This window comes from Sturnira hondurensis, unplaced genomic scaffold (assembly GCF_014824575.4).
Source record: "Sturnira hondurensis isolate 20B ecotype Veracruz unplaced genomic scaffold, ASM1482457v3 Scaffold0010448, whole genome shotgun sequence".
NCBI lineage: Eukaryota > Metazoa > Chordata > Mammalia > Chiroptera > Phyllostomidae > Sturnira > Sturnira hondurensis.
This window is the reverse complement of record NW_028083079.1, coordinates 7,096,991-7,111,778: the sequence shown is the minus strand read 5'-3', so window position 1 is coordinate 7,111,778 and position 14,788 is coordinate 7,096,991. Positions and strand designations below refer to the sequence as shown.

The 14,788-nt window shown below is 56.9% G+C and overlaps 1 protein-coding gene across 6 annotated transcripts in view; it reads right to left on the bottom strand.

Moving 5' to 3' along the window:
* The window catches only part of DAB2IP (DAB2 interacting protein), a 181,836-nt gene that overhangs the window by 43,241 nt on the left and 123,807 nt on the right, over nucleotides 1-14,788 (bottom strand). The gene's annotated exons all lie outside the window — the stretch shown is intronic.

The following is a 14,788-nucleotide window of genomic DNA, read 5'->3' as shown; positions in this document are numbered from 1 at the left end:
CCCTAGCTGGGAAGAACCTGGTTCCCAGGCAGCAAGCAGTCCTGGGTTCAGGCTTCTGCTGGGCCAGCCCCCTAGGCGGGCGGGGAGAGAGGCAGGGCACCAACACAGAAAGCTGTCCAGGTTAGCCAACGCCGTAAGACCTTGGCAGCCAGACCCAGTCAGGCCCATAGGCCCAATGCCACCCCACTGCTGGCCTGGGCCCTCACTGAAACCCAAATGCCTAGGAAAGGGCGCACCCAGCCAACCCAACATTTTTGCCTGGAGTCACCCCCTTTTCCACCCCCAATCAAGAAGCCACAGTAACTTCTTGGGCCCCTACCACAAGGCAGGGAACCACACCCCTTTCCCTTACAGCCACCACCCAGTGGGGCTCACCAAACTAAGGGGGCTGCCTCACAAGTTCCTGATGCGGTGGGATTACGGAGTCCAATCCCTCCATGTACATAAGGATGCAGAGAGGCCGTGGGAGACAGGCCCCTGCCTGGGGTCCTGCCGACTCCGACTCCTCGGCTCCTGTGTCCAGAGGCATCACAGGCCCCACGCTGTCCCCCCCAGGGTTTCATTCCCCTGCTCCCATCCCTTGCCAAACAACTGAGCTCCTGAGTGCCAGACCACTGGGCAGCTACTTTGGGTAGGACTCTGGCCAGGGCACCTGCAGGGCTGGTGAGAACAGGTCTGACCGTGGTGTAAGCAACCCCAACCTGGGAGGCCTAACTCACTCCATCCCCTGCTGCACCCTGTTCTGTGCAGTCGATCCTGACCTCAGATGACCCAACACTGCCCACAGCCCTCCAACCCCAATCCCAGGGGCCCTTAGTCATGAGCCGGGAGTGTACTTAGAGTGGTTCCCTTCCTCCTGAGGTTTCCCCTCTCAGTTTTCATCTGGGTCTATCCAATGTTTTGATAAAATTTCAAAACATAAGCAGAGTCACAGGGAGAGGCCCTCAGGCAGAAGAAGCCCCTTTGGCTCCCAGAGCAGCCAAGGCCACAATGCAGAAGGAGGGAGCCCAGCATCTCCAAGCACCTCCTCCACAGTGCAGGCCCCAGGGAGCCTCAATTATGGCAACAACGAGGCAAGGCAGACAGACGCTATGACCACCTTATATAGATGAAGGAGTCAAGTCCAGCGAAGCCCTGTCACCTGCACAAGTTGATCCAACTTCATCTGAAAGATGTGCCTCATCCTAGACAACCATTTGCACCTATCACTTGCCCCCCTTGTATCTCTCCCCAGTGCTAATACCTCTTCCTCCTGGAAGCCTTCCCAGATTTCCCCCAGCAGGAAGCCCCACCCACTCACCACCTGATCCACACAGTTCTAGTATCTTGTTAAAACAAAACGGGCTCCTGGCCCTGGCTGGCACAGCTCAGTGGACTGAGCGTGGGCCTGCGAACCAGAGGATCACAGTTCAATTCCCAGTCAGGGCACATGCCTGGGTTGCAGGCTGGTTCCCAGCAGGGGACACACAAGAGGCAACCATACACTGATATTTCTCTCCCTCTCTCCTTTCCTTCCCCTCTAAATAAATAAAATCTTTAAAGAAAAAAAACAAAATGGGCTCCTATGACAGGGTCTCTCATTCTGCATGACAGCTGTCACAGGAGGAGGGTCACAAGTTAAAAGGAAATAAGCCTGGATCTGGGGGTCAAAAGACTTATATGCCAACTGAGGCCTCCAACTCACTGGCTATCTGACCGTGAATAAGTTGCTTCCTATATACATTTCTTAGCCTCAGCTCAGAGGGCTGCACAACCTCTTGCACGCTCCCTCCTGAGTCATCTTGAACAATATGCAGAAGTACAGAGTGAGCACACAGTGACCCTCCTAGTGTAGCTGGGGAACTGCAGAGGCAGCCCATCCAGTCACTCCTGGTTCCAGTGACCCAGGCCTCCCTAATCTTTAGGTCCCACCCAACCACCCGCCATACACTTTCCACTCAGCCACAAGGACCTCCTTCCTACTTTCCCATGCGTGCCCTGTCCTTTCTCAGGCTACACCTTTGCCCCCACTGATCTCCCCTCCTGCCCCTACTTCTAGTTCTTATTCACCTTTCCCGACCCAGCTCAACTGCCCCCACCTAAGGGAAGCCTTTCTCCGGGTCCCCAGGCACAGGGGTGTGCAAGCTCCCGTCCTGAATTCCTGGCGTGACCCCACCGCTCCCTGGGGGTGCTGGGGATCTATTCGTCTCTGTTCCTCCAGGTCCTGGAACCCCATCATCGTGTGAGGGACACAGACACCCAGAGAGCCCAGGTGTCTCATCATTTCGGATCTGAGAGTGTCTCCCCAACTGGCCTAGGCTCCCTGGAACCCTCCTCCCATGAGAACCTTTGCATTTCCTGGGGTGCAAGAGAGCCGGCCCCGAGACTGCCAGAGAACACTTCCAAGGAGTGCTTGTGAGTTCTCTTAAAGAGAGAGATTGCTCACATCTCAGGAGGGAAGACCTTTCCTACGACCAAGGCTCTCCTTTCAGAGGCTGTGCAGAGAACCGAGGCCATCTCAAAGGGACCCGAGGAGTCAGTGGGATGGAAGCAGGCACAGGGCCAGCCAGGGACACCCTACAGAGGACGTCAGCACAGCGCCTGACTGCTCATGGACAGGGGCTTCTGCAGAGGCCACAGCTGTACTTCCTGAGGGCCAACTCGGGGTGCCAGTTTCAAGGCGCCCCAGCTGTTCATTTATGTGAGCACGTCTATGCTTGTGCGGTGTTGTCATCACCAACAAACAGGGAATGTGTCCTGGCACCTGCCACGCGCCGGGCCCAGTGCTAGCTATTTAACATACATTATCTCAGTGAATCCTCCAACGAGCCACAAGCTGTGGGTCCTCACAGCTACATTTTAGTAAAAGGAAGCCGAAGCACAGAAAGGTTGGAAAAGCTGACCCAGGTCACATAGCTCATTACAGGCCCCTCAATGTTCTGGCTCAGGGCTGTCTTTCTGGTCTAAGCTGCCAGTGCCCACCCTTCCAGAGCCCCTGGTTCTCTGCCCTTGCCCTCTCGTTGTGTGTTCTCCACACACCTCGGTTTGGAATGTGGTGGGGGGCAGAGGTGGCTAATGTCTGCTGTCAGCTTTCAGCCTCCCAGTTCCCTCCCTCCTCCTCACCTGCTCAGACATTTCCCCCCACCCCACCCTGTTCACGTGCCCTCTCCCCTCCCCTTAGGCCAGGTTCTAGACCCTCTGGCCACCTCCTCCCCCTAACAGCCACCAGATCTGCCTGCTGACCAGTGTCTGTCCTAATGACTTCAGCTGGCAGAGAATCCTGGACCCTTTTCCCCTAAGTGATGCTCTCACATGTTCACTCAAAACATGTAACGTTTCCATCAAAGCATTCAGGGGGCGTAAACTGCCACCCACGTGATGGCTCCTGGGAAAAACAGAGAGTAAATTTCCTCAAACAAGCAGTGAGACACGGTCAGCATCTCCCTTTTTCTGGGTGTCACAGTGCCCAGCGCTGGGCAACACCCAGCACGGTGTTCCAGGGACTGAATGCAATCCAGGGGGCAAGGGATGGGGAGGGTTCCAACTGACAGGCCTGTGACTGCCAGCCCCTCATCCCTAAGCCCTGACCCCCGAGACTCCAGCTGTGCTCCCTGTGTTCCCTCCGGAGCCCAGTGTATGTGACTAAGCCACCTGCTTCCCAGCATGCAAGCCTGTCCCCACCCCACCAGAGTGGCCTGCCCCATCACCACCACATCGTGTCAACGCCAGACCCAACACCCGAGTTCACACATGGCTCTTAAAAGGCCAAAGAATTCAGACTTCCCTGAACTGTCCACGTATCCACCCCCCAAACCCCTGGGACCAGCGACAGCATCGCGGGGTGTGGGGGAGGAGCTGTGCTCCACCTGCAGCTCCCAGCACTGCCACAAGAGGTCCAATGCCGGGCACTGTGACCTGGGTGCCTCGCCCAGAGGTCAGCAGTGGAGGGCCAGGTCCTCCCTCCTCCAGGCCCACAACTGGAGGTAAACATGAGGTTGGAGTAGCCTGGCCTTGGGGAAGGCCCAGCCCTCTGTGGCAGAGATGGGGGGGCACCGCAAGCCACACCCTGCCCACACTCCTCCTGTAAGTAGGTGGCACTTCTTCAACAGGATGGTACCTCCAGCCCAGCCTCCCAGGACCTGCAGGACTCTGCTCCCGGATTCCCTGCTTAGACAGAGGGGAAGGAAGCATGGCCCAGTGTGCAAGGGGATGTGTCAACAGGTGGGCTCACCCCAGGCAGGCCCTGGGCACACTCTGTCACATTTACATCATGACAGCCCCCTCCCCGGAGGTGCGTCAAGTTCGAGTGCCTCATTTACAGGTGAGGAGGCAGAAGTGCAGAGCAATCACGCATCTGCCTCAAGTCACACTTGTACTGAGGTCCTGGGCATGTATCTGCCTCCAACACCTGCCTCTCCTGCAAGCAGCTCACTTCTCTGGGTGTCTATCTCTTCACTCATAGAGACGCCACTGTCAGAAGAGCCTCCACTGCAGACTAGTGTTGGACATTAAATGCCCCATAACCTACAGGCTGCTGGGCGAATGAGCGGGGGATGGTCCTCTGTTCCAGAGTCGAGCTTGCAGAGGAACGGCCACTGATGGGGAGTTCTAATTGGTGGGCCTGGCGGCACAGTGCCCAGCAATACACCCGGCGGGTTAGTGTTGCAGGGGAAACAGCTGAGCACAGCAAATATAGCATTGACCCAATTCAGTTCTGTTCTGTCTTCGAGAAAATAATTGAGTTTAAATGAATAGGTTTCCCGTGTCCCCTCCGGCCTCGAGGAGGGTGGAAAGGGAGAGGGGGAGACAGAACAGCTCCCCGGGCTCCCTGTTGGTTATTTCTGAGTCATTAGGCCTGAGAAAAGTTCCTTCTTTCCTCGGTGGCCAGTGGGGGGTCGGACATGGCTGGGAGGCAATGAGGTGACAACCACATGAGGCAGACGGTGAGGAGAGAGGTTCAAGTCCTGGCCTCAGCAACAGCCTTGTGGAGTGGCCCCAGGCTGGTCATCTACAGAATAGGACTCCCCCACCCCCAACACACACAGTCCTCCCAGGATGGCCAGGAAGAGAGCTAATCCTGGCTGAGCGCCCTCAAAGGCCTTCGGTGGAGGAGGCAGGGTGAACTGCAGAGGTCAGTCTTTGCCCTACACAGAGGCCCAATCTTGTCATATCTGTCTCCTCAAGAAAAGCCAGAAATCCAGATTTTTCAGGTGCATATTTTAGGGGTGGTTAAGTATTGGTAAATTAGTTAAAAGGAAAAAAAACACCAAAAATCACCTTTCCGCCCTCTCAGACCCAGTGAAACCTGCCGTGGGCCACGCGTGGCTGCAAGCCAGCCATGTGCAACCTCCATTTAACGACGATGCGTGCAAAGCAATTTACTTCGACCTGGAGTCCTCCCGCCTGCTGGCCGCCTAATGGGAGGCCAGGCCCAGCCCTGCCAGACTGGGAAAGGCAGGGACTCTGCCCCTTCAAGGTGGGACCTGAAGACCTCAGGGACAACAAGGGAGGGCTGCACCCTTCACCGTGGGAAGGTGGGTGGGGATGCTGAGACGAGTTTTACCCCCAAATTAGGGGCCCCCTGTCTCACCTCCTGCACTGCCCTGGAGACTCTGTTAGGGTCTCAGCTTCCTCTCCAGCCGAAGGGGGTTTCTGAGAGGACTGCGTGAAAAAGAGAAAGCTTCAAGATACAAAGTGAGCACACGTGCCTTGTGTCCCCAAGCAGTGCCACAGAGGGCAGAGTGCAAGACTCAGCAGGACCTTGAGTCATCTCCCCAGCTGCCAGCCCTGGGGGAGGGGTACGAGCCCGGGGAGTCCCTTAAACTCTCCGCACTCCAGTCTCATCCTCTGTACACCAGAGACAAGCATCTCTGGGACACAGAGCTGTTGTGACGACTGAATGAGATGATGACTATCGAGCACCTGGTAGGATGCCTGACACATAGCAAGAGATCAAAAAATGACAGGCACTATTATTATTGTTATTGTTATCTTTAGAAGAAGCGAGCCAGGGGAGCCTGACTGGGTGATCACAATTACACTGTACAACCAGGCAAACCTGTTGTGAACAGAGGAGGCCACATATAATTAGCACAATCATTCTGCATGCAAATGGTGTGGCTCAGATGCTGGAGAAGAATGTCCTTTGAAGTGTGTTTAAATAACCCCTCTCCCCTGGCTGCCCGCCCTCCCCAAATCTCCTTTACTCTACTAACTTCATTAACAAACTCTTTCTTCACAGAGCAAGACACAATTCCAAAGAAGTACACATTCAAATTGAGGGGGTTTTGAATGGAGACCCTGCCTGCCCCAGCTGGGGTTGTCTGTGGGGGCCCATCCTAGGGCCCCTGGGGGTTACTGCCTCCCCAGCCTCTCCCTCAGGCCAGGCTGGAGGCCTCCGCTAACTGGCTGCCCTCTGCTATTTGCAGCTGGGAAAAGGACAGGAGGGACTGAGGTGCATTCTTGCAGAAGAGGCTCTCAGCAGCATGAATATACCAGTGACGTCCCTGGGACGTCCCTGGGAGCCAGGCAGGACACAGCCTGTCAAGCATACTATGATACCCATCTGCACCACAGAAAACCCAGGCTCCAAGAGGGTTAAGGGAGTAATGTGCCCAGAGTCACAAACACTAAGTTGGACAACTGGATTCAAACGTGGGTCCACCTCCTCCGTCCACAGCCTGCCCTTTGGGCTCTGCCCTGAAACTGCACTCAGCACAAGCTTGTGTACCTGGAGAGGACAGGGTAGGATCCCAGAGCCTTCAAACAGAAAGGGCTCATCAGTGACTGGCCTGGGTTTTGGGTTGAAGACACTGGGGTCCTGTAATCTGCCCGCGTCCCAGAGGCAGGAAGGGGAAGAGCCAAGAATCCAGGGTCCCTCGCCCCGGGCCAGCTGCTTCTGCGTTCAGGTCCATAAACATGAGACAATTCGACAACCTTCCTTCGTGATAGCTGCCTACTACGTTAGCTAACCATGTACTTCCTGGGCCCATCACAGACCCAAGGCAGATAAAAGACGCTGAAGAAATGTTTGAACTGTTTTCTTACCCAAAAGAGACAACACTGAAGAGGGGGAACAGTGAAGGCAGGCAAAGGAAGGTGGGCGGTGGCTGGGGACAAGCAAGAGAGCAGAACAGCCTCTGTGGGGGAACCTGGCCATCCTCAGCAAGCAGGGAAGGGCCCCTTTCGAAGTATTTCCCTGCTGGATGCCTGCTGCAAGAGGCAGGCAGTTAGCAGATTCTCAGTTTTGGAGGAAATGAAAATAGGAGTTTTAACAGATACGTTAGCCCCTCACCAGCCCCCTGCAGGCTTGGGCTGCCATCTGAGCCAAATGAAATGTTTGCTTTTCTTGCTCCTTCCTGGGCCCCGCAATTGAGGCTGGGAGAGATGAATGATACGCCTGGGGTTCAGGGAGTGGCCTAGGACCCCGACCTCTTTGCCCCTTCACATGGCTCCCCTATCACCCCGCCCCATGCCCCACCCCTAGCCTACAGGCTTTCCAGGGGTATGAGAGGAGCTCCTGGCAGTGCCAGGGAGGGGCGGGGAGAGGGGTCCCTCCCCTTTGAGGAGGAAGGGGAAACAGGCCAGCCCTGAACTACCAGCTTCTTCCTCCTCCTACCAGGGGTATCCAACCTTTTAGCATCTCTGGGCCACACTGGAAGAAGAATTGTCTTGGGCCACACATTAAATATACAAGCACTAACAAAAACTGATGAGCAAAAAAAAAAGTTTTAAGTAGATTTATGATTTTGTGTTGGGCCGCATTCATTGCCATTCTGGGCTGCGGGTTGGAGACCCCCGTAAGACACACTCCCACACCCAGCCTCACACACAGCCAAGGAGGTGCTCCTAAAAATCACTGCTCTGACCAGCTCCCATGCCCTCTTAAATCCTTCCAGCTCCCAGGGCCCTTAAGGATCGAGTGCAAACCCTGCCTGCCTTCCCACTCTCTTCCTCCTCCCTTTCCCCAGCCACTCCCCAGGCCCGACATACAACCACACGTGGCCAGCGACACCCAACTGCCAAGCCTCACAGCAAGCCCTTCCCCTCCTCAGTGCAGGGGTACCTACCAGCAGCCTTGACCTTCCCACTGTGGCCAGACCATCAACTCCACAGAGCCTCCCTGCCTGCTCTGGCCCCCCAAAGCCCCTCTAACTGCCGGGTCTGGTGGCCCGCCTGCCTCCCCCAGCAGCCAGCAGGAGCCCACTTGAGGGCAGAGCCTGCATGTGCCTGCCCCGCCCCAGCCACCCGCCCACAATCAAGTGTGTGCAGTAGCTGGCTGGAGTTCACTGCTCTTGGCTCCCAGGAACAACGAGGCCGGATCAAAGGGTGGCCACTGGAAGGGGAGGCTCCTGGAGGAGGTCTGACCATAGACCCCTGACCCAGGTCAGGCCGGGCCAGCGCACTGGCTCTCCCAACCCAGCTCATTAGGGGACAGTGGATGGCGCCAGGCCCGATCTTTCCATGGAGCCCTGACAATGGCTGTGGCAAGAATCACAGGAGATGAAGTCATCGCTCCCAGAAATAGGCTGATTAAGAAGCCGTGACAACAACGCAAACAGCAAGGCTGGACACACGCACACTCCCTCCGCCCTCCCTCTCACCATGTGTTTCTCCGCCCTGACAAGCCGGGCGAGGCCTGAGCTCCTCTGGGACACGGCTGCTGCCAGACACCGGAGCCAGCACAGGGAGTCTGGACTCCAGTGACACAGCTGGCCTCTGGGAGCAGTGGCGCCCCAGAAGGACACTCTTCTCAGGGATTCCCTCGCAGAGGCTCCCTGTCCCGACTCTCACTGGTGTCCTCGACTTGCCCCTGGCCCTCTCAGAGGCCCCCCCCACTTCTTCTCACTCCCTCCTTGGCCCCATGCCTCATCTCTTCCCAGGGTGCCACCCCTCCCTGTTTCAGCCCCTCCTGGAGGGCAGGCCCACCTGGGTTCTGGAGAGGTGGGAGCGTTGCCAGGCTGAGACAGGGCTCTGCTACAGACACCAGGCTCAATGGCTGCCTGTCCCCTTCCAACTGTGGGACCGCGAGCTAGTCAATCCATCGCTCTGGGCTTACGTTCCTTGTCTGTAAAATGCAGATAGCAATGTGCCTCCCTCACAGGGCAGGATCAAATAAAATATGTTGATTTGTTCACTCACCAACCTCATGTCAGACCCTAGTTTAGAGGCCAGACACACATCAGGGAACAAGACATTGATTTCCTGCCCCCCGGGGTCTCAGTCTGGTTGGGAGAAGTACACGTGTAGATGTATGCTGACATCAGGCAAACACTAATGCTAGGAAGAAAGAGGAGGGCCCAGGCCAGAGGGCGGGGAAGAGGCCGTGTCTGACAGTGTGGCTGGATGAAGTGAGGAAGGAGGCCACAGCTGTGCCGGCAGGGTGATCCGGGAAGAAGGGACTACAGGAGCAAAGATGCTGGTCTGGGGCACCTGGAGTAGAGGGACAGGGATGAACGGGGGCAGCAAAGTCAGCAAGGCAGGTACAGCTGGAGGTGGAGACCAGCCTAGGGCTTGGCCTGCAGGGTCCAGGAGTGAGTGATGTGGCCTGGATGTGGCAGTGGTGGCAGCCCGCAAAGCGCGCAGCACAGTGCCTGGCCCAAGGTGACTCTTCAGTGTTCTTCTGGTCCCTGTACTCATCACCATCCACCATCTCATCACCTCTGACACTGGGAAGACACTGGTCCCGAAACTGAAAGTCAGGCAGATGTCCTGAGCCCGGTTCACAGATGACCAAGTTCCCTGGCCAAGGTCTCCCGAGCAGTGACGAGCGGGGCCAGCACGCTGCCCAGACGGCTCTCTGCTCTAAATAAGCAGACAATCGCCCTGTGCCCTCCCTTCCCCCACGCAGGGCCCAGGCCTCAACCAGCTCCGGTCTCAATCCACAAGGGGCCTCCACTGGGGAAGCAGGTGGACTCCAAACACAACAAACAACAGCACCAGTGTTTGCGTCTCACAGATCTGAGGTCTCTCCTACCCCGTTTCTCACTTGCAGACAGGGAGGTATTTCAAGCCCCATCAGATGATGAACCAGGGCTTAGAAAAGCTCCTTCGAATCCTAGTTAATTCTACCTCCTCCGGGAACTTCCCTGAGCCCAGCCTGCGCTCCTGCCTAGGCCTGGCTGCTCCCCACAGCCCCCGCCTTAGGGCTCGGCTCCAGGGCCTTGGCATGGTAACCCACTGGTCCCAGAGGGAGCTGGCCCAGTGCGGTCTCACTAAGGCTGCATGCATCTCTGCCACCCCAGGCTGGGAGCTCCTCCAGGGCAGGCAGGGACTGCAGCTGACTCCTGTCCCTGTCCCCAGGGCTGGGCACAGGTGAGCAAAAACAGAAATAACTGAATCCCAAGGGTCTCTTGGGGAGTCCTATTTGGACGGGAACCCTGAGACAGCCATCCAGCCTGCCTCCTTTCTTCTGTTGCCCACCGCCGGAGTCAGAGGGAAGCTGCTGGGAAGAGACCACTCCCTCTTCCCACCCCGCCCACGGATCTCCCTGTGAGCACCCCCACCCCTGGAGCTGTCAGGCTGGGAGGACAGGGTCTGCAGAGAGTGCCCCCACCCCACCCAAGGGTTCTAAGCCCGAACAGCCATGTCTCTCCTCCCCTCCTACAGGCCAAGGAGGTATGATTAAGCTGGACAACACGTTCTCAAACACACACAGGTTAAGTTTTTAAATAAGCCACAGGAAGTCTGTAGAGAAAGCCCCCACCCAACAGTCAATGGTGAGGTGGAAGGAGAAATTTCACTTTTTGCTTTACACTCCTCTCTGTGGCTGGAATTTCGTACTCTATGCTTGTAGTTTTGATTCCCTTTATATTAAGAAGACAAAATTAAATGAACAAAGGGGCATTGGCAATTGGCACGGAGGCACCTGTCCCTCCATGACCCCTTGCACTCACGAAGGCCAAGTGCCTGCCTTACATTTTGTTCCTTGTGCCAGGTTCCCACCCCTAGACTGGCCAGCCCCGCTGCATGCTCAGAGGGGAGTGAGCAGGAACAGGAGGAGGCCAGGCTAGGGAAACGGCCAGGAGCCCCTGCCTCAGACGCAGGCTTCTGGGGATCACGGAGTCACGTCACCTCCACCCGGACCATCCCGCCCCATGTGCTGCCCTGATCTCCTCTGCAGCACAGACTCCACTCCTTCCCTATGTCCACTCCATCAGTCCCTGCCACCCTGGGCTTCAGCCACCTGCATGACTCTGGCCCAAGACCCTGCACAAGCAGGTGCTCAATGAAAACTTGCTAGGCACATCCCTGGGACAATATAAAGGACCTATTATGCCAAATGATCTTTTGAATGTTTTTTAACCCTCACCCAAGGACATTTTTTCACTCTTAGAGAGAGAGAAACATCAGTGGGAGGAGGAAGCACCGGCTGGCTGTCTCCTGTACGTGTGCCCACTCCAGGGAGCTAACTGGCAACACGCTCCGACCAGCTGAGCCACAACAGCCAGGGTGCCAGGCGATAATTCAGAAACTCAAATCTGGAGTACGGAGAGAGTGGCAGGCAGGGTGGAGAAACAAAGCAAAGCAACGCCTTGCAGGCCCCACAGGAAGGCACCCACGGGCTTTGGCCAAATCAGTTCAAACAGTCAGAAGAGGCAGGTCATGTGCATGCACGGACACAGACAGCTGGACGGTCCCCCAAAGCTGCAGGGCTACACCTCAGCTAAAGATGAGGGTACTGTGTGCCCTAACCTGACTCGGGGCAGGGGACACAGCTGCAGCAGGCTCAGGGTACATCTGCTCGGCCAGCACAGCGTCTCACACCAACTAGGATCTTCCCTCGGCAAGGCACGCCCACCTTCCACAAGGGGGCAAGACCCCACCTACCCTGCCGATCCAGCCCCCTCTGCTCCAGGCCCCTGACTGTCCGGAAGACTCTCACGCAGATTCCCACGGTCACACCTCTGCCCAGGGGGCTCTCTGGCCAGGAGGCCTTGCCTACTGCCCGCTGCCCACCTGGCTCTCACCTATCCTGTAAGGAAGTTCTCTGACTCAATTAAAGAGTGTAGGTTGTATTTGGTCAACACGCACATTTTGTTTAGCCCACACAGTACCTGACATTTCTGAGTTTTAAATCAATTGCCAACATTTAAAGATGTGAAATTTCCAAATGTCACCGACAAAACTCTTGATGTCAGCCTTCTCTGACAAGTCCAAAGGCCCAGTGGCTGCTGTCCCCCTCGGCAGGACTCCCTGTGTTGCCACGGTGTCTTTCACGCTGGTAACTGCCTCTGCCGTGGTTCCTATCTGGCACCTGGCAGAACACAGGGCAGGACCCACAACACATCTCCCAAGGGCAGTCAGAATGTGGCGCACAGTAGGGACAACAGAGACCCAAGGCCCCACGTGCCCAGGATCTCCTGGTCGCTATTTGCTTCCATGCAAGACCCCAAGCAGAGAACGAACGGGCAAAGCTCTTCAGCCCAGGACCCCCTCCTGGGCCAGGGTGCACCCACGGTGGACAATGATGTGAGCCCTCAGGGCCCAGTCCAGACTTTCACTACAATATCTGATCTTTGCCTCAGTGGCTGTGTCTTCTGGAGGCCAGTTAAAGCAGAAGTCGGGATCCTGCCATCTCCCTGCCTTTGGCAAAAGCAGCAGGTTCTGGGCCAGCCTACTGACACTGACCCCCAGGACTTTGTTAAACTGAAAGGGAGAAATTCGGCATCAAGAACTGACAAAGCCAAGGCTTCCTCGATGCCCGCCTGCAGGAGGCCTGCCCCCCTCTGAAACCGGCAGCCTACTCTTCCCTTTTTCTGGGTTTTCAAGGTCAGAGTCACATTGGCAGGAAGGGTTCTCTTTGTTCTCCTGCCTCTGACTTCCACAGTCACTGCCCCGACAGCCAGGTCCTCAGCAGGGGCAGTGGTGGAGGAGGCCCCCCAGCTCCTACTGGGGCAGAGCAGTGAGATGAGCCCCAGGGGGCCTGCTCCCCGGGACACAGGGTCTCTACAGGCCTGGTCTCCCTGGGCCTGGGAGCGCCACCTCAGTGTGGATGCTCAGTAAAGGCTGGTCAGAGAGGAACTGCTGAGAGCTCCCACGCTAGATGCCCCCAGGGGTAAGAATCCTCACCCAGGATGGGCTCAGCCTGGCTCTGCCCTCGCTGGCTGGGGATGTGACTTCAGGCTACTTGCCTCCTCTCTCTGAGCTTCAGCTTTCAAACAGGGAAATAAATACCTGATCCGAGACAATCAACCTCCTAAAGGGACCCGGAGGAGCTGTGTCAGTCATGAAGTGCCATGCCAAAGTTAATTATTCCAGAGCCTGGCATCGCTCCCGCACGCAGTGGGGCTCGATGTATCGCTCATGGTGCAAACGTCTACTGAGTCCCTGGGCTCTGGCAGGCTGCGTGGAAGGTGCTGGGGGTCCAGAATGAAGGCCTGTGCCCTGTGCGTGGGAGGTCTGTCCTTCAACGGGGCAGAGAGACAACTGTCCTACTGTGAGAACTGCCAGGAAGTAAGGGTCAGAATGCTGTGTGGCCACAGAGGTGTCCTGGGCCCTAAAGGCTGGGAGTAAGGGACCCAGGCTGTACAAGAGCCCCACTTCTTGGCTGCCAGGCACCAGAGACCCAAGTTGGGGCTGCCCAGCTGCAGGGTGCCTGCCACTCCGCCCACTTCCCAACAGCCTGGTTTAGAGAGAGTCATCTGCCTTGGTGAGCAGCCCAGTTCTGTGGAGATACCCTTGTGTGTGTACATGTCTGTGCTGTGTGTGTCTGGACATCAGGGCTGGGGACTCACAGCAACACAGCACCTGTGTGGCCAGACCCCTTGCCACACCATTTACACACACAGTTAGTAACCCCACACCTGCACGGGGAGTAGGGAAAACAATCCCGACTGATGGGCCCCTATCCCAGGGAGGTCACACCACCCCATCCCAAACAGGCAGTGGTCACCAAAGCCTGGAGAGTCATACTGCCCGGTCCCCATTCTGGCTGTGCCCCCCCGACTCTGGCCCATGAGACCTGGGTCAAGTCACCAAACCTCTCGGCACCCAGCTTCTCCATCTCCCAGGTCGCTGTGAGCATTTAAGAGGCAAAGCGCCTGGCATGGAGGGCGTGTGCATCTTCGTGCCCATCCTCTGCCTACTCCAGCTCAACGCGCGCTCACCCCTCTCCCGGCTCCCCTGACCTTCTGCTTCTGCCCCTCTGAGCCACTTCACTGCCCACCCCTCAGGCTCCGAGCCCTTTCCTGCCTCCCAGAGCAGCCTCACGTTCTGGAAAGGCCAGAATCACTCTCAGCCTCTGAGCCCTGGGCTCGCTCACGGGATTCCCTCTGCTGGACCACCCGTCTCTCCCCTTTACCATCGGGAAACGTGTCCACTTTCAAGCCTCAACGCCTGCCGCTTCTATGAAGCCCCCTGCCCCCCGGATTCCCTGAGAGCAGGCCCAACTCCTGCCCACCCCCCAAGCAGAGAAGTACAGAAAGAAAGGGGCAAGACCTATGACTCCTAGGATATCCCTGGGGACATTCCTTCCTCACCCTTGGCCTCGGCTTCCCCTCCTCTGAGGGAAGCTCTGTGACTTCTCCTTCTAAGGCCCTATGAATGAGCTTGGTCACAAGTGCTATTCGGGGGGGGGCCTCCAGGTTCGCTGAGGTTCTGGAGGACTGGGAAGGCGCCAAACACTGCCTTGACCCACCCAGGGCGGCAGGACAGAGACAGCTTGAGAGGCCGCAGGTGGCCTCACTTGCTACAGGGAGCAGACCCAACAATGAAGCACAGAAAACAGGCAGAGAAAATGTGGAGCAAAGGGAGGTCGCCCTGGGATTGAGGGGGGGGATCAGGGCAGGCTTCATGCAGAAAGAGCTAG